At 38.1% G+C, this 25,815-nt stretch overlaps 1 protein-coding gene across 1 annotated transcript in view; it reads left to right on the forward strand.

Annotated features, from left to right (window-relative positions):
• Nucleotides 1–7,452, forward strand: part of HNRNPA2B1 (heterogeneous nuclear ribonucleoprotein A2/B1) — a 62,631-nt gene extending 55,179 nt beyond the window's left edge. The window contains exon 11 of the mRNA XM_058183107.1: nt 5,349–7,452. The gene's annotated coding sequence lies outside the window, so the exon portion shown is untranslated. The remainder of the gene's footprint in view (nt 1–5,348) is intronic.
• Nucleotides 7,453–25,815: the final 18,363 nt, after the last annotated feature.

The raw sequence follows: 25,815 nt of genomic DNA on the forward strand, positions 1-25,815 counted from the left end.
GGTTAGGCTGAAGTGATGTGAATCGGTTGAATCCCATTTCCTGTATATATCTCTAATGAAACAAATATCAGAAATAAATTATTGTGGCTAAGAAAGCAAGCAAGCAGGCAAACACAATGAATACACTGCTTCCTTGTCAGGAAGTACCACTCTGTGGTCTCTTCTCCAACTCCCAAAAGCTTTAACCAAAACTGTCTACCATTGACCTCACCCCATTCCTAAGAGGACTATAAGGGGCGTGCATAAGTGCACAAAAGTGCCTACCGTTCCTGTCCTATTGTTTCCTTATATGTTCTTGTATATAATATTGTGACAAAATAAAATAAAATAAAATAAAAAGTAGAGGTTTTCGCTTTCTTTCAAACATGTTACTCTACCTTTGTTAGAAAATGAGATTCAAAAGAACAGAGGTTTTTGTATTCATATGACTCTGCATTCCAGCTATGCAGTTCCCTTTTAATAAAAATATTTGACCAGTCATTGTTATGCTGTTGCTGTTTAGCAGCTTGCTTCCAATATTGCATTACAAAAATTACATATTTCATATAATCAGGTCTGTCTCTTACTTAATCATCCTAAGCTATATACAAATCTTTAAAATAGACAGGTCCATAAATCAAATGCATTTTTCATTCGGACCTGATTCTAAGGTAGGCAGATTCTTATTTAAATTGTCCCATGAATAAATTTAATAAAAATTATTCACTTACATCATCTCAACTTTAAATCTTGTTTTGACTGGGGTCATAAGTGAAATCAGTATTGAGGGCAAAACTAGCAGCTGTAACAACTGTAATAACTCATCAAATTATATTAAAGGGCTCAAATAACATTAAAAATGAGGAAGAATTGAATTACTTTATTCAAGCATGTTATAATGAATCAAACAAATACAGGCTTTAAGCAGAGAACTGGATATGCACATACTAAATTTATCACATGTTACACTTTAATTATGGACTCAAGACATCTGCTAGCTACACAATGATTGATATGTTTACAGTGAACATTCAAAATTTGGCAAATGTTGACATGTACAGTAAAAATGCAGACAGTCCAGAACATACTTTTGTAAATGTCTGTCAATAGAAAGTTACTTTCCTAATTTTTAAAATATAAATGTTGTTATATGATTTGCATTTAGTATACTGAAGTGACAATATTTTCTGCAAGAATATTTCCATACACAAACAATTCACCTATAGGCATAACCTGTTTTATCTGTAGATTTATAATAATTATTTTCCTTTAATTACAGTATCTCATCTTGTACTTGAGACTGTGGAGGCAGCCAATTAAGGACAGTACTGTGCAATCATATGTTGACATCAGAATTCAGTGTAAGAATGCAAGTTTAGCTATGAAATAACCCCAAAGCATTGCTTTGAATAGTAATATTAAATGGACAGGAGCCACATCAAGAATAGTGTACTTGCTCACACATTGTTAAATACCTATAAAAAAAGATATGTTTTTATAGAGATGATAAAAAAAATGGTGAAAAAAGATTTCAGTTATGCTCTTATTGAAAATTATATTCAGGGTTTATCAGTACCCAGTGATGGTTTTTGATCTGTAGTTTCATAAATAAAATGTACAATTTTAGAATCTTGATAATATCATAGATGTTTGCTATTACCTTAAACAAAAAAGTACATATTTACACTGTAAAAATGAAAAAATTATATACTCTTGTAGCTTTTTGTCTTTAATATTGCAATTAAAAGATTAGTTTTGTTTGAATATGCAGGCAAATGGAATATATCATTTCGTATTATGACCAACCCTGCAAAAATAGAAATCTCTCTCCATGGTATTTAGAAGACCACAGAAATATTCAAAATCAGAAAGCTAGTGAAAGGAAATGGATTTCAGACTTAATTTTTGGCCACAGATAAAGTGAGGTTAGAGAGGTGGCACAAGTCTCTAAACTTTGATTTTAAACAAATAAGTTAATAGAAGAAGCTGAAAATAGAATGGCTATTTATATGCATTGCTGAAAATAAAAATTTAATTTAATTAATTTAAATTTAATTCAGTACCAAGTTCAAAATCATTGCAAATCAAAATGACAGTAAAATTATATAGCTTTGCTATATAATGTTTCATAGAACCATAAGATTGAAAGGAACCTTACAGGTGTTCTACTCCAAACCCACTTTTAAGGGAGGAATATTTATATCATCTTAAACAAATGGTTGTATAATCTTTTCTTGAAAACCTCCAGTGACAGAGCACCACAACTCTGGGAGTCAAGCTGTTCCACTGCTTAATAGTTCTCACTGTAAGGAAATTCCTCCTTATTTCCAGGTTGGATCTCTTCTGCCAAGCTTCTGCCAATTGTTTCTTGTCTTATTAGGTGCTATAGAGAATAGGGCCGGGATAGCTCAGGCAATAGAGAAGCCTGTTATTAGAACACAAAGCCTGCAATTACTGCAGGTTTGAGCCCGGCCCAAGGTTGACTCAGCCTTCCACCCTTTATAAGGTAGGTAAAATGAGGACCCAGATTGTTGGGGGGGCAATAAGTTGACTTTGTAAAAAATATACAAATAGAATGAGACTATTGCCTTATACATTGTAAGCCACCCTGAGTCTTCGGAGAAGGGCGGGGTATAAATGTAAACAAAACAAAAAAAAGTCTATCACATCTCCCCAGACTTCTCTTTATTAAGCTAAATATATCTATGGTAGTTAATATCTGAATTCTTTCAGTAGCGATCATCTCTTCAGTAACCCAGTTTCAAGGTTAATATGTATAAATGACTGTGAGTGCTCCATGTTTCTTCAGGAAAGAATGCAACTGGTACTTGTCTGGTCAAAATTACCAAAAGGCACTTTCATTTGCAGATGCTCAGCCATGAGTAGGAGTCAAGACAGAGACTGTCTGGACAATTTTACAGTATACATAGTACTATTGACTGAATTTGTATAACATGCCATGCTAAAATGTGGCTTGTACCTTGGGATTTGGAATGAATCCAGCCACTGAAGCTTATAATGGCTTATTTCTAAGCACATTATGTGGCCCTAACCATTTGCTGTACATCCAACAAATCACGATTAAGCACAGCATGGTTTAGCACAGTATGTACATTCGGGTACTAAGTGCTGATGCATGTGAAGCTCTTTTTTTCCTTGAGTCTTACACTGAAATATGTTAACAATAGCAGAATTAGCATCCTCTAATCTAAAAATTTCCAGTGAGGTAGATCTAATGATGTAAATGAATGGAAAGCAAAGTATAAGGAATCAGGTTTACACATCCTTATTTTGCAAGACCATAATGGCATTTTTTCCTCATGAGATTTACTCTCTGTGGTCCTCATCTTATAAATTTCCTGTTCATACAGGTAATGTGAAATTTGAAAAGAATTTTGGGGAATGAGGAAATTTTCTCAGACTCATTCTTCTAGCCTCAATACAACTTGAGAAGTTATTCATTCCCCCCCCCTTTTTTTTGGATAGAGTTGGAGTTAGGCTTTTAAAAAAGCTTAAGAATCGGAAGTAACCTAGCATAATTTCTTTAAAATTTGTTTAGAGTGGCTTTTTATTTATTCATTTAATTCATTAATTCATTTATTAAATTTATGCATCTGTCCATCTCACACCTGGGATGCACACATAATTAAAAACACAAAGCCAAATGACCAACAATTAAATAATTAAAATAATACAACACAAGTTAAAACATTTTTTAAACAACATAGCTAACAGAGGTGAAAGAATGTACGATATTCTAAACTTAAACACAGCTTAACCGGCACCAGAGTTCCATGGGATCAGCAGGCCCAATTCCAGAATCAAGTTTAAGGGCCAATAGAATTGAGGCCAATCTTACTTCAGGGCTGAGGGGGGATGATGCCATATGCTGCAATGGTTTTAAATCTGAAAATGGGTCATAAGTCACTTTTTTTCAGTGCCATTCCAGAGGGTAAACTCTACAGAAGAAAAAAATTATTATAGTTTTTATAAAATACTTTTTATAGTATTTTATTGTTTTATCTTGGAAAATCACATTGCTTTTATTTAGAACAACAAAACAAATTCAGTGATTTGCACTACAGATTTGTGAATATCAAGTGACTAAAATTAAATATATAGGGCATGTTTGACTGCAGGAAAATATTTCTAGGTAATTTAGCTAGTTCTAGTGGATATTGTCTCTTTTGAATGGGGCATTGAATGATTATGATTACAGGAAACTTATCTGGAGATTGCTGAGAAAAAAAACCCAAATTTGAATATTTCCTATCATTTGTAATTGAGCTTTTTCTTTTTCCTCCCCCCCTCCCTTTAATTGTAGGGATGTCTTTTTCCAGAAATATTAATTAATAGCTGGGTTCCTAATCTGATGGCTATAGCCATCAACATATCAATAGCTACTTTCTTGAAGTTGTTTCAGCTAAATTGCAATATGTTAACTAATTTTTAGATTTTTTAAATTAAAAAGCCAAACATAAATGAAGGACTGTTCTCACTTGCATTTTACTGCAGCACTATAACACTTTGATAACCCTAATTGTTCCAACTTGATGATGCAACATTGTCTTTGTTGTGTCCACCTGGCTGTCACAGAGTCCTGTGGAGGTTCTGATAGCTTCCTGAAGATGAGGATGGCTGAAGCTTTGGACAGGATTGTGCCAGTGTGCCTTCTCTTGGGCCATTGGTCCCACTATTTCCCATGGTTCATGGAGCATTTGAGCGAGCTGGAAAGCATCAAGAGATGCCTAGAGCACTGCTGGATGACAAGGAGGAATAAATTTGACCAAACAGGAGCTAGAACTTAAGGCCTACCTCCTAGAGGTATGAATGACAAAGTGCCAATACTTCTCTGTTCTTATGGCATCCACAGAATGCTGCCCAGTGGTGCTTTTTAGAGTCACTCAGATGCTCCTCAGCCAGTCTTGCCTTTTTAGGTGATCGAGAAGTGGTAGCATTGTAATCCAGAGCAACCTGAGGAAACATCTGGACCCTTTTCAATCAGGTTTCAGGCCTGCATATGGGACAAAAATAGCATTTGTTGCACTCATGGATGACCTCTGGCAGGAGCGGGATAGAGCTGGTGTGTCCAACCGTGCTCTTCTTGACCTCTGGGTGATTTTTGATACCATTGATCATGGTATCCTTTTGGGCCAACTTAGGGAGTTGGGAGTAAGTAGCGCAATTCTGTGCTGGTTACCTCCTTCCTCTGAGGCTGGTCCCAATTGATGTTGAGATCCAGCTCACTGTCCCTGCTTTATGGAGTGTTTTTAACGTTTATTAGAAACCACTAGGTGAAATCATTAATTGCCATTGTATGAAGTATCATTAGTATGTTGATGATAGCAAGTTATACATTTTCATTCTAGGTGAAGTGAGTGATGCTGTAGACATTCTTTTGTGGCATCTGGAAACTGTGGGGACCTGGATGGGGAACAAGACTTCATCTGAACCCTATAAAATGGAGTGATGGGGGCAGGCCCCTCTGCATCCGGGAGTTTATCAATTTTGGACTTGGATCTACACTACCCCAGATGGAGCCAGTGTGTAATCTGAAGTCTTCCTGGAGTCATGGTAGCTGTACCCTTTGCTCAATTTTGTATTGTGTGTCATAATGCCATTGGATAGGCTATCAGTCACTCATGTCCAGGTTACTCCCATTTTGACAATTTCAATGTTCTCTACATGGGGCTACTCTTGAAAAAGTTCTGGAAGCTTCAGTTGGTACAAATGCACCCGCATCAGCAATCTTGGATACTCAAAGAATGGGGCATGTAACACCTTTGCTTCATGAGCTGCACTGGGATCCAGTTAAAAGTGTTGGTTATGACCTTTAAAGCCCTACATAGGGCCAGGTTACCTACACAGATGTCTTTGTCCCATTACATCAGTCCTCCCACCTGGTTAGGCAAGCAAGATACATTATGGACCCTGTGGGCCAAAGAATTCTGACTAACAGGGTTCAGAAAGAGAGCTTTCTCTGCTGTAGCTACTGTCTCTGGAACATTCTCCATCCCCACCCCCCAGACATGAGGTCCTGTTTTCCTGGTCTTTTGGAAAGTGTTAATGAATTAATTAAGTTATAACATTTAATTTTAATAATCCTTGTCTCTTTTTAAATTTTATATACTATTTAAATGTATTATTTGTGTACTGCCCAGAATCCCTCTCTGAGTGAGATGGGTGGTTTCAAAATTTGACAAATAAATAAATAAGATCCCAGGGATAGAAAGAGGAAGCAAGGAGAAGCATCTTCAATTTGTCCTGTAGTAAATGTGTATTTTATTAAAGTTCATGCTCACCAAGGCAGCTATTTTCCAAATCAGTCCACTGATCCAAAAGTCTTAGGCATCTTTAGAGTAAAATACTAGCTCATTTGAAATAACAGTCTTCATAGGAACCTACAATCTGAATGCCTGTATTATTCAACCAAAACATAATGCATGCACAGCTATAGCAAATACTTTGATGTACTGAGTATTCGACTGTTGGCTCTTCCTCCTACTGGTAGTAATCATAGGTAAAGTATTAAATATTTTGACTGCTGTTTTTTTCTCCACAATATTCTGCTAGCTTGCTAGAATTGATGGGAACTTAAGTCCTAAACTTCCAGAAAACTCCAGATATATCTGCTCTATATATACCTCCACATATATCTTACTTTTTTAAAAGTAAGTTTAAGTAAGTTACTTAATTTTAAGGTAAAATTCAAGGATGAAGTCAAAACCCTTTCTGATTTAGCTGGAGTTATTTGGACTTTCTAGGGACCTCTCTGCATGCAGCATGAAAGCAAGAATTATCCCATTGTCTCCTTTTCAGAGACTGACTATCAGAAGTTTCTAAACCTAGATGTTCCACAGAAGACTTTGTGGGTAGTCCAAACTTCCATGATTTTAACCAGTCTCCATTTAGGTCAAATATCCATCAAAAGCAATGAGTTTTGTAAGGTCATTATTCTACTCCCTAATAATATTCATATTAACTGACTACAGCAGGTGGCAGCATCTGACTGATCTTGACCAGTCTGAGAAATAAGACCGGTTGGACCTATTTGGTACTTAGTTGGGATCCATCTAGCATTTCCATCTAGCTCTTCATTAGATACCCAAACATTTTAATAGTCATTTTTATATATAATTTTTGATAGTATCTAAATTTCATCCTAAATTGACTATGGGCAGTTACATCAATAATCTTCTACAGGCTTTAGAGAGAGAACCCGGTATCTTCCAGACACTATATCTCATTTTTCTCTTTCTTGACTGTACACTCTTTGAACTTTTTGTCTGGTAGCCAGCAAAAGGAGAAAATCCAATGAGTATATTAATCCTTGCAATAGCAAAAAAGTATACTATTGTTCATTTCAGCATTGTGTTCATTTTATGTGAGATGAGACAATATAATGCAGTTGTGAGGGCTGTGAGAAGAAAGACTGCACATTCACTGATATAAATCAGCCTGTTTTGAATATTTTGTTTTTACTTGTGATTTGTATTAAAGCCGTCTTTCTGAAATCTCTGAGATTGTTGCTTTTTTGGTTGGCAAAAATGGTGCTATCCTTTATGTCTTAATGCAGGACAACATCTGGAAAGTTAATTTCCCCTGGTTTTCTTTTTTCTCTCACTAATCATCCCTGGCTGCCAGGAATATACACACGACACAAACATTTCCTTAATGTTAGGTGGGTCAAGTGAAGGCATGTGCCTTTAATTGCAGGTGTAGCTATGTTAAGTTGCCCAACCAATGGATTCCAGGGAACCTCTCGGATGGGCTACTTCTGAACACTGACATGTCAAAGGAACAAAGGAAGAGTTGTGAGGAGCATAGGACCTTCTACATCTTCTCTTTCTCCCTATATCCTTCTAAGTCTCTGATGGGTCTATCAGAGACATAGAAGATGCAAAAGAAGGATGTGGAGTGAAATGATGGCCACCATCAGTAGTGAGCAAGTATTATATTGATTGTACACCATCAATTTATGCTGGCAATGACAATGTTGACAGCAAACAAGCACAGCAAGAAATACATGAAAATATCCTAGGATTTGGCAAATTGGAGTAGGGATAGGCAAATTTTGCAACATCATCAAAATAATAAAACTAGTTTAAAGTATTGCTACAGAGAAACTCATATTGCCAGAAGCAGTGGAAGCTTGTGATGCACTCACTGATGGCAGAAGTAACACCCAACCTGGTTAAAATAAAAAAGAACTTCAGACTCCTATGGGACCTACTTATGTAAGGCTTGACAAGTGCTTTGGAAAGGCTCAATCAGATATTATGCAAGCTAATTATTGTGAAAACCAGATGTTTGGTCTCTCATGCAACCTAAGCCACAATGGCCAGACAGAGGGCAAGTATACAGCAGCCTAAAGTTGCCAATAGCTCACAATCCTGCTGCATCAGTAAATACTGTAATGTACATCATTGATGAAGCTTACTGGACCATGCCCATGATACAAATTGTATTGAAGAGGAAATACTATTATAAAATTAGCAAAGCTAAATAGGCTTTCAACTGCCTTACTTGTGGACTGGGGATTTTCTTGATGCTCACATCCAACACTGTTGCAGTGTCACCCCATTTCTTGAATGGCAGTGCTTGTGCCATTAAGGTGAGTCAACTTAAACCAGAATATCCAGTCAGCTGGTTAGCAGAAGTTGATGCATAATCTAGGCTCTGTTTTGTTCTGCAAACCTTTTTGGGAGAGGGGAACACTTGAAATATACTGTATAAGTTCTCTGTTTCATCTACATTTGTGTGTGAATTGATACACACACTTCTGTGAAGGTCCATAGTAATTATGATGTATCTGCCCTGTTGGCATTAATCAGCATCTGTTTTAAATCAGCATTCCAGTGGCTGTGTCACGGATTCTCATAGAAATTACACCAGTATAATTCTCCACTGGCAACACAACAGATCTTCAATCTGTGGATTGGAAAATGCAAGAAATATTATATCTGACCTAAGGTAAATCATATTATTGTCATTATATTTACTTTGAAGAGAAAACATGAGAGATAGACGATCCAAGACAATTCATACCTTTTTTCAGGCCTTTCCCCAATAAGTACTTTTCACTCCTTCTTGGAGTGAAATGGAGATTCTCAGTCATCCAGTGATGGTTATCCCAAAGGTGTTTTTTTCAAAAGGCAACTGAACTTTTTTTCCTTGAAGATGTTTTGCTTCTCATCCAAGAAGCTTCAGAACTGAAGAAGCTTCTTGGATGAGAAGCAAAATATCTTCAAGGAAAAACAAAGTTCAGTTGCCTTTTGAAAAAAGTACCTTTGAGTCCTGCTTGAGTCAGGAGAAAATTGATGAAATAACTCTTGAATCTAATCTGTCTTCATCTCAACCACTGCAATCACTTTTCTGTCCTCCAAAATAAAAACTGATAAAACCGAGCAACATTTACTTGCTGTTAGTCTGCATTTGACTGTTATTGGAATAAGGAAGGAAATACTGCTTTGACATGTATAACTAAAGACTCCCTGACTCACTTTTATTCTTCAAGAAAACATCATGGAGACATAGAAGGAGAAGAAAAGATTGGTAGAGCAGGGCAAGTTTGTATTGTGGTTAGTCCAGCGGTTCTCAACCTGTGGGTCGGGACCCTGTTGGGGGTCGAATGACGATTTGCCAGGGGTCGCCTAAGACCATTGGAAATATGGGAAGTATACTTGCGAGTCAAAGAATCACGCTCCAATGGTTGACTCCACAAGCCAGCTGCAGGCTATTCAAATCGCTAGCCGAATTTGGCTTCAGGCACAATGAATTAAAAAAGAGAGAAATCTTTGCTCTGATGTCTCCCTCTCAAGCCAGCTGCAATCACTCCCAATCGCTAGCCTAATCTGGCTTCAGGCGCGATAAACTTAATAGGGGAGGAGTCTCCGCTTTAATGCCTCCATCCTCAAGGCAATCGCAAGCAGTTCAGATCGCTAGCCAATACGGCTTCAGGTACGATAAATTCAAAACGAAAATAATTTTATGATTGGGGGTCACCACATTGTGGGGAATTGTATTAAAGGGGTCGCCACATCGTGGGCAATTGTATTAAAGGGGTCGCAGCACTATAAAGGTTGAGAACCACTGGGTAAGGCTAATGGAGATGTAGCGTATATTTAATCACCATAGCCTCTTTCCTACAATGTATTTTGTGTTTATAGTGCCCAAAAGGAGTACAGTTAAAGAATGCAGCATTCTTTATAAACAGCTAAAAATAAATATTTTGAATCAAATCAAGGTGTTTTGTCTTATTGGTATGTATTAAGCTCCTTTTATCTTAACGGTATGTACTCAGACCTCTTAATATGGAACTATAATTCTGAATTAGGTTGTATTAAAAAACCCCAATGATATCAGTGTTAGACTAGTTAAAAAAAACCCAATATCAGTAGTTCAGCAAATATTTAATTATAATTAAACAAAACAGATAAAAATTCTAGAAAAGGAATGTTCAGGCCTCTGAATGCTTCAGAATTCTTATTCAGGCAAAATAAAATGAATCATATATGCCTATAATATGAAAGATAAAAAGAAGACAGAAAGAAGGAAAATCATGACATGATTTTCTACTTCTAATTGTCTACTTCTAAGCCAAGACTTTATTAGGCATGCTTTGTTCAAAAAGCTATCATTGATAGATTAAAACATCATGACAAACCATGACTGGATTCATATACTGTAACATATAAGAAAGCACACCCACACCCATAGTTTTATTTAATTTATCAACCTAATCAGTAAGAACACAATTTGGAAGTGAGACCCCATATTACATTAGATTTGACATTAGATAGTTATTTAAATGCATTAACGGAAAATGAGAAATTAATCTCTCATATGAATATGATTCAACTGTATGAAAAGTGAGACACAGCACAGGTAATCACTGACTTACAAACATTCATTTCGTGACTCTTCAAAATTACAGCACCACTGAATAAGTGAATTATGACCAGTTTTCACATTTATGACCCTTGCAGTATCCCCATAATCATCTGATCTAAATTTGACCACGTGGCAACTGGCATTTATGATAGTTGTACTATGATATGCTCAGGAGGGGGCCCCAGAGAGTATATGTAAGCCATCTGATGTAGTTGAAGAATCATTGAAAATGCAGTCAACATGTGAGGGTCCGACAGAAATACAGGAAAGCCACTAGTCAATGCGAAGCCACCATAGACCAATGTATCTGAATGATTATGTTTGTGGTGTACAGAATTTTCTCGAGGAAGGGGGAAGGGGTGTTATGTCCACGCAGGCATGAGCAGAAGGCTTTTCCTCTTCCATGCATCTGTGGGACATACTTTAAAGCTTATTGGTTAAAGGCTGACAGTCTCCCTTTAAAAAGGTGCGGTTATCCGGAAACTGTACATTGGTTTATTCGGAGTCCTTATCTTAATAAAAACATTTTCTGCTGGTAGTTTGGCTCCTCGACTGTGTTTCGACCCACACATTCCATTGGCTACGAAGGTGGGATGCAATCCGGACACATCGACCAGGTATCCCAGGGACTCAACTTATTTACTGCTACTTTACTCTTTTCCTCCTTTACCTTCAGTCCAGCCTCTTGAAATCTTTGTAGCACTAGTTGTAGTCGTTCAAATAATTCAGTTTTACTGGTAGCAGAGAGGAGCACGTCATCAAAATAGGGAACAACCCCAGGGATGCCATATAAAAATGTTCCATCAGGCTTTGAAACAACCCTGGGGCCACACTCATTCCAAACTGTAGGCAGTGGCAACGGAACACCCCCCGACGTGTTATGATAGTTTGGGCTTTGGCAGTGACGTCATCTACAGGGATCTGCTGATACACTTGACAAGATCTAACTTTGCAAAGATCTTACCCCCCCCCCCCGCCCCCAGCAAATGGAACAAGTGCTGCACCACTGGTAATGGATACGCGTTATGTTGAAGAGCCCTATTTAATGTACATTTATAATCCGCACAAATTCAGACCGACCCATTTGATTTCACTGGTGTCACAATAGGGGTCTCCCACTTGGCATGGTCCACTGGTTTCAGTATGCCGTGCTGAATTAATTTATCTAATTGTTAATCAACCTTAGGCTTTAGTGCAAACAGCACCCTCCTCAGTTTCATCTTTATTGGTGCCACCTTGGGGTCCAAACTGAAGGATATTGGGGTACCCTATATTCTCCCAACTTTCTGTCAAACACATAGGTAAACTCTTTACTCAACTCTCTGATGGTTTCTCCCTGGATTTTATGAACCTTGGTAATCTCTCTAACCCCAACGCTGCAAACCAATCCAGTCCCAGGTGGTTAGGCAGTGCACCTTCGATAACAACCAATTTAAGTGGCCCGGAAAAGTCTTTATATTCCACATGGAATGTTCCACTACCCTTGATGGGGATGTTATTTCCTTGATAATCTCTCAAATGAATACAACTGCGCATAAGCTTCTGCTCGGCTCCATATGGCACCAATTTCTGTAGAGTCTGCCAGGATACGATTGTTGTTGCCGATCCCATATCCACTTCCATCCAGCAGGGAGATCCTGCAATCAGGACAGTAATTTAAATTTTACTACTTTCCAGAATCCCAGTTTGATTTGTCACCCTCTCTGAACAATAGGCATCTGTGTTAATAGTAAAAGACTCATCCTCTGGGGTTCTTAACCTCAGTGGGCCATGCTTTCCCCCTCCATTATGAATTAAAGTCTGCCCAGTTGAGGAGGCAGGCAATGCGATATGGCAAGCTTGTGCTCAGTGACCCTTCTTCCCACATCATCTACAAATAGTGTTTTTATGGCGACACATAGCTCTTGGGTGGTTTCTGCCGCACCCTATACATGAGGAGAACAACTTCTGATCCTCTGTCAATTTGCAATCCTTACTGGCTGCTCTCAACCGATGGACATCATCATGATTATCTCCCTCATCTCCAGTATCCTCCCATAATTCCACCTCTCCCCGATGGACGGTTTCCCCCCTTCTAGCCACCAGGGGGATGCCTGACTTCTGTATCTCTTCCGTCGATCTATTCAATAATTCAGCGGCTTGCACCTCCTCTACTGCTATCTGTAATGTTAACATTGGTTTTGCCAATAATCATCTCTGTAACTGAACATCCCAAATCCCACAGACCAATCTGTCTCGAAGGGCTTCATCTAAGTTGCTAAATTCACACTAAATAGCTGCTTTCCTGAGAGCCACCATATAACAACTAATAGACTCGTCCTTCGCTTGGTCACTATGTTAAAAAGCATGTCTTCTAGCAAGGCAAGATGATTGAGGAGCATAATGTTCCCTCAATTTGCTTAATAATATGTCCCAAGGAACCATCTGCAGGGGTTGGGCTGCAATGAGGGCCCTTGCTGGCTCAACTCCTTCTTTTCCACAAATGCTCAAAAAAAGGGCTTGTTTACGATTATCTGTGATATTTGTATAGTCATTAGCTTCCGGTATATAGTCAAAAAGGATTAAATAAGAATCGCACCTTCATCGCCAATGGAATATGTGGGTCGAAACACAGGCGAGGAGCCAAACTTCCAGCAGCAGATGTTTTTAATAAGATAAAGACTCCAAATGAACCAACATACAGTTTCCGGATAACAGCACCTTTTTAAAGGGAGACTGTCAGCCTTTAACCAATAAGCTTTAAAATATGTCCCACACATGCGTGGAAGAGGAAAAGCCTCTGCTCACACCTGCGTGTGACATAACACCAAGGCCAAGTGTTCACCATTTGCAACAAATGGCTTCCAACAAGCAAAGTCAATGGGGGATGCCTGATTTACTTTATGACCACATGATTCACTTAATAGCTGTAGTGATTCACTTAATAATTGTGGTGTAAAGGCTGTAAAATAGTGCAAAACTCATTTAACAATTGCCTTGCTTAGCAATAGAAATTTTGGGCTCAATTCTGTTTGAAAATAGAGGACTCCCTATAGTAGTTAAAACACCAGAGTATAAACTGGGAGTTGTGAATTGTAGTTCCAACTTAGGTATAGAACCTTCTGGAAGGCCTTGTGTCAGTCTCTCCCTCTTAGGCCTAGGAAGCAAGCAATGACAAACTACTTCCAAATCCACAGGCACTTATTCAGGAAACCATTAGAAGTAAGCAATGACTCAAATAAAAAATGGGCATACATTGGACTGATTAGGCATAGTAGGGGGTAGTTATCTCCTATAGCCAAAACCAAAATGATCAAGGGGGTACTTCCCACCAACTTAAGGGAGGGATAACACACTAGCAACCATTTGAAGTGACCATTAGTGCCTGGTTGGATCCCCACTTCAACTGTGCCAGCAACCTAATGCTCAGTGAAATGGGGCAGATCATAATTATCACAAATTTTGTGTCAGCAGAAGAGGTAAAGATGCTACTTTCAAACCAGAGCAACTAATATAACTTTAAACAGCCTCAGGTATAGTTCTGGGGACAAACCTGATACTGTGAGGACATGGCAGAAAAAGAGTGGTTCCCAGGGCATGCTCATGCCACAGTTAGGGCAAGTGATAAAGAGCCCATTAATATGACCACATATGTGGAAATTTATAAATAATTATTAGAAATACAATAACTTTTCACTAAAGTGGGGAAGAGTCAAGAATGGTATAAGGTGTCTTGTTAAGCAGGTGGTTGGACTAGAAGACCTGAGCTCAGTGCGATCTATTTGCTATCTTAGTTTGTTTTCCAAATATTAAAGATGGATAAGCAACTTAAAAATTAAGTTCTTTACCTTGGAACTGGTTATAAATTCGCAGCTTGTCAAGGTGAAGAGCCCAATTATGAAAGTCAGAAAAATTGAAATCTTGGTTTGCAACCTTGAAATACATGTGCTAGATTTCTTTCTTTCTTTTTTAGTTTGGAACAATTGAATTAGGTATCTCAAGCTCAAAATATTTGAGTTTTCTATGACTCCTAGCCATCTGAAATAAAATCTGGATTTGGAAATATCACCGTCTGCTATGCTACACTAATACATAAAATCAATATTTCATTGATTAGAGAGGAATCTTTAAGCACATGGTTACGGATGGCTCCTTAAATACTCTACAGTTCTATTAAAATATTGTTTTGAATATCCTCCACAATGCCCATAAAGACTACACCACCACAAAATAATACCACAATTCCCATAAAGGCTACAGTCCAATGTAACATTTACATTTCAATTGTATAGTCTTTGCTCTGAATATTGTGGGACTGCATGAATCCAGTAATGCTAACAATGCTGCCATCTAATGGAAATTGGGCTTACTTAGCAATTTGTAATGGTCTGTTCAAGTGAAGATGTCTGCAAATAAAATGCAGTTCTAGCTGACCATATAGACCAGGGGTGTCAAACTCAAGGCCTGTGGGCCAGATCCAGCCCACAGAGTGCTTAGATCTGGCCTGCGGGGCTGCTCTGAAATAGCGAACGACCGGCCCATGGTGCCTCTGCCAGCGAAAACGGAGCTCTGTTTTCGCTGGCAGAGGACTGCAGGAGACCGTCGCAGATGAAAACAGAAGTGAAGACAATAGATGCTCCCAGCCCCACCCGGGCCACCACAGGTGCCCCTGACATGAGTGGCATTGAGCTGGCTACGCCCACCCCAGCCATGCCTGCCCAGCCCACTGAGGTCAAACACAACCCTAATGCGGCTCTCAATGAAATCGAGTTTGACACCCCTGATATACACTCCACCATAAACAAGTACAGAAGTGATTCCCATAACTTTCTTTCTTCCAAGCATTCTCTGGTAGTCTCCTGGCCAAGTACTGATCAAGCCTGGATCTACTTAGCTTCTGAATTCAGAACAGGTCAATCTGATTTGTATTATCTTTTGATATTTACTATTGCATAATGGCCATCCAAATTTAAAAGTATAATTCTAATGGTTCACCTAGATAAGGAAAAATAGAAACTAATGACCAAGATTATGTCAAAAATGGATCCCGAGGAAGACATCGTCTGTTTCGGCAGTAAGGTATCTGGGCAACCAGGACATCATCTATTCTTTGGATGGTCCCACAACTCCCTTATCATGATTGCTGTCACTGAGGCTCTGTCATTTGGAGGGAATCACAGCTATTAAATAAAGTATAAAAACCTGCCAAGTTTGGGACTGTTAATATTGTGGCCTTGAGCTCATAGAAATAATAATGGTGCTCATATTGGGAATCCTGTTGAATTAGAGGAGAGGGCAATTCTGTTTACTGCTATCCTGGGGGAAATGCAGGTCTGTCCATAAAACAGGTTAAAAAAAGGCAGGAAGTTAGCTGCAATCACAACATTGAAGCCCTGCTCTTTTTTTATGTGTATCATATTTATAATGCACACAGAATAAGGATGGGCCATTGATCCCAATGTCTCTGCTACTCAGTGGCAGAGCAAAATGTGAAAGTTTTACACTGCGAACTGTTATCTTCATTAATATTCCAGCCTCCTTTGTTGAAGCTAGTGAGATGCCATTTTTTAAATTTTAAAAACCTCAAAAAAATAATAATCTGTGAGGAATCATGCTCCCAGCTGCTCTTAGAGCCACTATGAATGAATTGAGGGGGGATTTTTCCTTTCCAATCATCATCATCATCATGCTCTCTGGGGAATTCTGCAAATTAAAGTTCACATCTCTTAAAGCTGCTATAGTCTAGAAGCTATTGTCACTGTTAAAATGGCTGGAATATAAAGCTAATGTTAAAGGTTTCTTCTGTAATATTATACACATCATGAATGTCTCTTGGGATAGTTTAACCTTGAGCCATAGGGATGTTTTGAGTTAGCTTGCTCCTCTCCTGCTCCAGCACCGTCTGGTATTTTTGTATTTGCATCACAACTTCATCCTTGACTGAATTAAGTGTACTTGCAAAAACAACCTCACTGTGAAATAATAAGCCCCGGCAGCCTTGATTTTCAACCATCAGCAAAAAGCTTACCAAATGTCATATTGACCTTCTGGCCCAGAAAAGATCAGGGACCTCTGTTCTAAGCCATCAGCCAGCCAGATCCCAACCAGCAATTCAAATTTACTTCATGTGTATCAAGTTGAAAAATGAGTGTACTCTACAATGATGGGATTCAACATGAAATTCTTCAATTATTGCAGAAACCATTACAACAATATAACTTATAAATTGTGCTCTTTCAACTTGCAAAACACCAAATTTGAGATATTTCAGAAGTTTCCATTTTCATTGTTGCTGACTGGAGACCAGCATTTAAACATGAAAGAAGATTTAATGTACAAATTTACACTCACCATCATTATACCAAACAACAGCAAAACTGGACAACATCATGGCACATTACGTTAAAAGAATGAGAAGGCGATTTGCAAATAATTTCAGACCAGGGATGAAAGCCACTAACCTTTACTACTGGTTTTCAAATGGGAGCGCTCGCTTTGCTCACGCATGACACCTCTACACATGCACAGGACCTTCTGTGCATGCACAGAGTGTTAAAACAGGATGTGATGATGTCCAGCGGGTGGGCGGAGCCTCCTGCACTACCGGTTCGCCCGAGCTGGGTAGAACAGGCTGCATTTCACCATTATTTCAGACGCTACTCACTCCTATGACAGCTTTCAATATATATTTTTATTTCCTCATAGAGATAATGGCTGGCATCATCAGCTCCAAATGATGATTATGAGAAACTAACTGCACTGTATTATTATGCATACAGAAAAATGGGCTATGAGAATGAGTTTAATAATCTTCTAATAAGACAAGCAACTATATGTGGTTGACATGTTACCAAAACTGAAATGACTGTGTCAGCATTCCAACTAACTCCTCATTGCAATTCAGAACTCCGAGACAAAGTCCATCAAAATAAGATTTTATTAGAGAAATTTGACATCACCCCATTCCTAAGAGCCTGTAAGCCTAAGAGCCTAAGAGTCTGTAAGGGGCGTGCATAAGAGCACAAGCGTGCCTACCGTTTCTATCCTATTGTTTCCTTTCGTTATATCCAATTAATATAGTTATTATATACTCATGTTTATATATAGTTTAGTTATTTCATGCTTATGCTTATATATACTGTGTGACAAAATAAAAAAAAATAAAAAAGTTATATTGGCACATCTGGGGAAAACCCGAAACTGAAATCCTGCATTTTTCACCACCGACACTAAAACTCACACCCTAACCTGTCCAGTAACATTCACATCACATGGCCCAATCAATCCCCTGTCTGATTTAGAAACTTTCTGACTCCAGAAAGAGTACTGCATAGGCAACACTGAAAATAGAAAAAAGAATAAAAAAAATATAAACTTCTGGACAACCACGAATCAAACAATCAATTAAAGTTCCAAGCACATCCTATCCCAAGGATTGGGAGTCAGGTTTCTAATCACTTCCAAAACATCATCAGCTACACTGACCTATGAGGAATATCATTCTAAAGGCCAGGCAGTGGCCACTAATGAATGGACTCTAAGGTTGCAATAAAGATTTTGAATTGGGCCCCTATGGCCTTGGATTATTAGATATATTGGTACGTGTACAATAAGATGAAGTTTTGCGCATCAAAAATAAGTCTATCTAAAAGAGACAATCCATGTTACTTGTTGGTAATTATTTCTCAGCAAAATTAGGGCATATTCTCATAATGTAAAAGTAGACAATTCTTCATAAACAGTGCCTAATAATCTTTTTCTATTGTCCAGGCTTGGTAACATAGGAGCAGAAATCCAAATATTTGAAGATAAGTAGAAGCAGCCTCTCCTAGAACAGGGACTAGTCTGGTGTGTATGTGTATGTGTCTTTGACTGTGCTTGTGCATTTCTAGAATAAAACAAAGGAAAATATAATGTTGTTTTTAACATAAAAGAGAACTTTTAAAAAAAAGCAGTATAACCATCATGCTTGAGAAGCTTAAGTGGCTATATAAGAACAGAAAATATTTGATTTCAGTAGCTTCCAAGAAGATTGTGAGCATTATTACTTTATCACTGACAATCTAATAGAAAAAGCCCATGCCTTTCAAGACGAAACTAGTATTCACCAAACTGATCTAGGAAAGCAAGCATTGTGCTTGCAAAACTGCTATAGGCTATGTAGAACTTTGGTAGCAAAATACTGACTAATTAAATTGAGTCCAGAAATAAACCAGTCATTTAGTCTAGGATAGATATAGGAGTCTCCTCTCTATTAGTATTATAGTGTTTTTTCTTTGTGTTGCATAAAGCTCTAACACAAGTGCAATAATGCTAACTTGTGGCAAATAGTTGCACTGACTCTTCCTAGCATGGTAGTACAAATATCCTGAATTGACATTCCCTGAGCAATCCTTGTGTTTATTGCTAAAACAGATTATTCCCATCCTTAATCACATGTCCTCAATCAGACTGTATTAATTACTATTTGACAAATGGGGTCAGATAAATTTTCTTTCCATAAAGCTGGCAACCTCTGTTTAAGACCTGCATAATGACATTCTGCCAACCTAGCAGTTCAAAAACACGTAAAAAATGCAAGTAGAAAAATAGGGACCACCTCTGATGGAAAGGTAACAGTGTTCTGTGTGCCTTTGGCATTTAGTCATGCCGGCCACATGACCATGGAGACATCTTCAGATAGCGCTGGCTCTTGAAACAGAGATGAGCACCGCCCCCTAGAGTCGGGAACGACTTGCACATATGTGCGAGGGGAACCTTTACCTAATGAAATATTATGAAAAAAAATGTTTGAATTCCATTGAAAAAAAATGGTTCTCAGTTATTTGGCTATGTGTTCCAATCTACATTCTTACTAATATGGAAAAAATATGAGTTAGTAGTTTCAAAATAAACCTGAAAAATTCCTTTGGAGACAAAGCAAAAACAGGCTAGGAATTGTGACATGTTAGCACAATATACAGTGAATGACCATAACACAGATATACTACAGATGGATTCATTTTCCATTTTTTTGGAGAAGGTTCTTTTGAGTTTGTCTTGACTCCTGGCCACTTCCTAAGAAAGTTACTGGCTAGGATTTCTGAAATGGTTTGCCATTGCCAGTTGCTTGTGGCTGAGAAGGAATGACTGGCCCAAGGCCATCCACTTGTTAATGTGCCTAAGGCAAAATTAGGCTCCTGGTTTGTAACTTAATGCCTTACCTACTATATCAGTCTGCTTCTTCAGTTTCCATTCTCTGCTGCAAAAGATAAGGAATTAAAAAAAAGGAGAAAAAGAACCATACCTGGAATCTTAGATGTCATTGGCAATCTGTTAGGTGACAGTGGACTAGACAGATAAATGTTCTGTTTCTCTGGACCAAACCATATATTAATATCTGGCTGTTGGAAGAATGGACAGGTAAGGGCTTCCCCTCCTCCATAAACAAAAGCTATTAGTTCAGCAATGAAAATTATTTCAATATTACAGTACTTTAGGAAACCATGTCTTCTGATAACCTCCAAGGACAAAACATTTAGCATTGGAAAGGGAGATTGTGGAACACCTTCAAAACCATATGCAATTCTGACATTCAAAATAGCCACAAGACAAGATCAAATCCATGATCAACCCCAGAATTTATAATAAAAGATGCATTGTAAGAATGATAGCGAAGTAGGCACTATTTCTATGAAATGTCTTAGTACTTTGATATGAAAAGCCTTTTTTTATTTTAATCAAGTTTTAATAATAAACGGAAACATTTCTGTTTGAAATCACATCAGATCTCTCATTATATCTTTAATCATCAACTACTTAACAAAAACCATACATTTGGATTAGGCAAGCACTGAGAATAAAGGCCAAACTTGTCAAACAGGATTTTGGAATTACATTTGGCAACAATAGGCTCTTGGAAAGTGTGAAAGATATTTACTGGTTTGTGTGCATGTAAAATAAAGCAGTCATTAAGTGGAATAACTTCATGGTCTTCAAACAGAATAGCATAGTGGTTACAATTCACACTTGGACAAAGGTAGAAAACCAGTAGTTGTGGACTTGTATACAGCTTTGACTCCTCCTTTTGAATGAAATAGCAAAATTTCCTGTTTGTAGACTTGTGCTACAATCAAAGTCTATCCATCTGTGCGATGAAGATTTTTCAGAATAAAACAAAATACATAATGAATTAAAATACGTCAATAATAAAAATAAACTAAAATTAAACCAAAACTGAAACTCTTATCTCTCTTGTAGTAATAGCTGTGACAAACTGAGATGGCAATTTTACTTTTGGTTCTAGGTATTAGTTTATCAAATTGGCTCTCAAATCATAATCAAAAATACTGCAAAACCAAATCAATTTCCTGAACCATATAACTTTGTATCATGAACTAGATTAGATAACCTCACCTATGACCTATGGCAATACCCAGCATCAGTTCTGGAAGGAAGAAGGGAAGAAGAGGAACTTTTCTGCTTGTGGATTATCATCAATGGACAGCAATCCCTGGAGACAAACCTTTCTATGTAGAATACAACATACCAAATATATGTATATTCTTCAATTAAATTGGAAGATCTTAATTTTTTTTCCACCTTAAAATCTTTCTACAGTTATACAAAGAACATTTTTCTTACCAGACTTATCATTTATTATTTCCATAATAACTAGAATTGACAAGATATGAGTTATGTGAATTCTTTATCCAGATGGATCACACTTTAGGTTTATTTCCTTCAGTTCATTAAGGACAACCAAAATTCACATCCTCTAACAACTATGTAGATGATAATATTTTGATTTATTTTTTTTCACCCTGATATTGTAAAATGGCTTTTGCCGTATTCAGCAATGAAGTAGTTCCATTAATTCTCTATTGAATGTATTTATTTTACTCATCCAAATGACATTTTACACTGACCACAACAAATCCTCCAATTTGCATGTATAATTCTATCCACAAATAACTTTTAGAAATAAAATGTCATGGATAACAGTTTAATACCCAATTATGACATTAAACAGAAATTATTCAATATGCAATTATTGAAAGCTCTAAATAAAGCTCCTATTTATGTAATAATTCATTAGCACATCTATAGATACAGAATTCATGTACCATGCTTTTTAATTTACCTGATGTAATATAATTATGGATTTATATTTAAAGTAGACATATGCTTTCTTGTTGTTAGTTGTGAAGTCATGTCCCATCATGTTCCTCCAGGCCTTCCTATCCTCTACCATCCTCTGGAGTCCATTTTTTTATATAGATGACACAGAATATTATTTGTTCCTCAATTTGGCTTTATATAATCTTGTAGTTTAACACAAAGATGTCACTGCTAGAACTGGTTGGGTAAAATTAATTACTAAGGATATATTTAATGAATGCTAATATGGTCTATTTTTTTGGATTTAGGGTGATATGTGTATCCAGATATTGAAATGTATTAATTACATGTTATGGGTTAGCACGTCATATAAATACTGTCATAGTTCAAAAATCATGATGAAACAAACATGTCTTAATGCAACATATTAACCCAGATTAGATTTGATAAATCCAGATTTCCACTGAATATAGAAGTAAATGGACCTGTCTCAAAAAGGGTTGGATGAAGGCAGGAGTAGTGAGAGACAGACATTACCTAGTATTGACACAGATTGGAGTAATCAGGTATTTGAATGGATTGCTTTACTTATTTAAGGTACCTAGCAACTGCAAAGCTGAAATTAAATAGAATGAATTGAACAATATAGCCATAATCTCTCTGTAGTTATTTTTTAATGCTTTGGCTGTCATTCTCGAGTTCCTCAACTACTACTTAGTACTGACTTCATTCTTTTTGTTTTAGGCCCTATAGGTTCCTTGACTTGGAACTGGTGCTGCACCCATACTCCCAATACTAAGAACTTTTTGGACATAGGATCTGTATCATAGGAAATGGTGCAGAGATCATTTTCCAGCATTAATCCTGTACCTATGTCTGAGATTATTTCCCATTCGTAAGAACTCTTGTGTCATCCCAATTCCTTTCTCTCCCCCTCTCATTAAGACAGGGGTAAAATGCTATTGGTTTGGGCTGGTTCGCCCAAAGTGGTAGTAAAAAATGCTACGGGTTCGCCGAACCGGTAGTAAAAAATGTAAAAAAAAATAATTCCAACAATCAGCTGAGTGACGCAAGAACATTTTTAAAAAACTTTTTAAGCATTTTTTTACTATCGGTTCCCTGGAATGCTTTAAAAAGTTTTTTTTAAAAAGTTCTGATGATTGCGCGTCACTCAGCTGATTGTTGGAACTTTTTTTTTTTTTTACTTTTTAGGCATTTTTTTACTACCAGTTCAGGTGAATAGATAGTAAAAAATGCTTTAAAAAGGTTCCCACAATCACGCACCACAGCTGATCACCCCCCCCCCCCCACACACACACTCTGTAGAAGAAGCTACCAAAGCCTCCTTTTGGAGCACACTGCATATGCATGTACACAGCTCGCATTTGGCGTGCAGTGCACGTGTGCGGCCAGCGAACCAGTAGTAAACTAGTTCAGATTTCACCACTGCATTAAGGTAATGTTACGGTGCTATGACATTTTTTTAATTAAGCAGTGAATCAGTTCTGGAGATGCTCTTTATGGTGACATTTTTTTCTCTCCTTGCTCCAAGAAATCAGGAAGCTATCTGCAGTCATGGGAAAAGGATGGGTGACATAGCTCACAGGTTGCTAGTCAGTACTTATGCTCTCCATCAGATAGAAGGGATCCTTTGGTTGGGTCAACTGCATATTGTGAAAGCAGAAGAGGGCACTTTCACCTAGCAAGGTGTTTGCCTACTGAGGATTTGAAGTGTGAAGCTGAAAGTTAAAGTGGAAGTGTCCTTACTCTTTTGCTCTACTTCCCTTAGTCATTTATCTATCTATATGAAAGCAAAATACCACTCACACATCATCACAAAATCTCCAGAACATAAAGCCTACAAACTTGAAATTTGCCAGGTATGTTCCTCTTGGTTTCTAGGTGCTCACTAACAAAGGATTTTTCGAATTGACCATCAGAGCATTAGTATTTCCTATATTATTATTAACATGCACTGATGCTAAGGAGTTCTACTCCCACTCCCCACCTGAAAAGAAATCTGTTCCAAATGCAAAACACAAGCAGAGGAGAGGAGTTTCAGTTTTACTTTCACAGCAGCAAGCAGCTTTACTACAGAACAGTTGAGCTAAGCCATGGCCAGGCTCCTTCCAGTCTCCTTGCTCACACAGCAAATACTGTTTCACTTTCCAAACAGCCCTATGATGTTAAGGAGTTCTACTCCCTCTCCCCACCTGAAAAGAAATCTGTTCCAAATGCAAAACGCAAGTAGAGGAGAGGAGTTTCAGTTTTACTTTCAAAGCAGCAAGCAGGGGATAGGATAGGGGAGGCTTCTGTGGGACAAGACTGAGGGAGAGAAGGGAATAGGATAGGGGAGGCTTCTGTGGGGCAAGGCTGAGGGAGAGAAGGGGGATAGGATAGGATAGGTTTCTGTGGCGCAAGGCTGAGGGAGAGAAGGGGAGAGGAGAGACCTCATATCTACTCATTAATTTTCAAGCTGTAAGTTATGATTTATCAAGCCCAATCATATAGTTTCATAGTGGAGAACGGGTATTCAACTAGTCTATTATATTCTACACTAGCCTATTTATTGGTAGAGGTGTGAGTGGGAGGATAGTTAAAAGGATACCAAAAATCACCTATTCTCAACCTGATGTATTTTACCTATTTATTTATTTATTTATTTATTTATTTATTTATTTATTTATTTATTTATTTATTTATTTTTTTAATTTATTTAATTTATATACCGCCCTTCTCCCAAAGGACTCAGGGCGGTTCACAGCCAAATAAAAACAGATTACACAAAACTTAAAAGCAATTTAAAAATCTAATTCAATTATGCTGAAGTAAAATTTAAAACTATAATAAAACCATAATAAAACCCATATTAAAATTACATTAAGCCAGCCATGCGCGATAAAACAAAAAGGTCTTTAGTTCGCATCGGAAAGTCCAGAAGTCAGGGAGTTGACATAGCCCCGGAGGCAGCTCATTCCAGAGGGCAGGTGCCCCCACGGAGAAAGCCCTCCCCCTGGGGGTCGCCAGTCAACATTGTTTGGCTGACGGCATCCTGAGGAGACTCTCCCTATCGGAGTGCACAGGTCGATGGGAGGCTATTGGTGGCAGTAGGCGGTCCCGTAAATAACCCGGTCCTATGCCATGGAGCACTTTAAAGGTGGTGACCAACACCTTGAATTGCACCTGGAAGACCACAGGAAGCCAGTGCAGCCTGCGCAGGACAGGTGTTATATGAGAGCCTCGAGTTGCTCCCTCTATTACCCGTGCAGCCGCATTCTGGACCAGTTGGAGCCTCCGGGTGCTCTTCAAGGGGAGCCCCATGTAGAGAGCATTACAGTAGTCCAGTCGGGAAGTGACGAGGGCATGAGTGACCGTGCATAGGGAATCCCGGTCTAGGAAGGGATGCAACTGGCGTATTTATTTATTTATTATATTTTATTTATTATATTTGTATACCGCCCATCTCCCGAAGGACTCAGGGCGGTTCACAGCCAGTAAAACAACAGAAAACAAATAATACATATAAAACAGCAAAAAAGAATAGGAAATTAATTCAATTGATGGCCTAAAACATTTAAATACAAATTTAAAACCCCGTTTAAAACCCCTGATTTAAAACCCCAATTTAAAACTACGTTCACGCTAGTCCTGCTCTTCGAAACAGCAACGTTTTCAGCTCGCGGCGGAAGGACCTGAGGTCGGGGAGTTGACGAAGCCCCAGAGGGAGCTCGTCCCAGAGGGCAGGAGCCCCCACAGAGAAGGCCCTCCCCCTGGAGGTCGCCAGCCGACATTGTTTAGCTGACGGTATCCGGAGGAGGCCCTCTCTGTGAGAGCGCACTGGTCGGTGAGAGGCTAATGGTGGCA

Source organism: Ahaetulla prasina, chromosome 4, assembly GCF_028640845.1.
Source record: "Ahaetulla prasina isolate Xishuangbanna chromosome 4, ASM2864084v1, whole genome shotgun sequence".
In the NCBI taxonomy this organism is placed as follows: domain Eukaryota; kingdom Metazoa; phylum Chordata; class Lepidosauria; order Squamata; family Colubridae; genus Ahaetulla; species Ahaetulla prasina.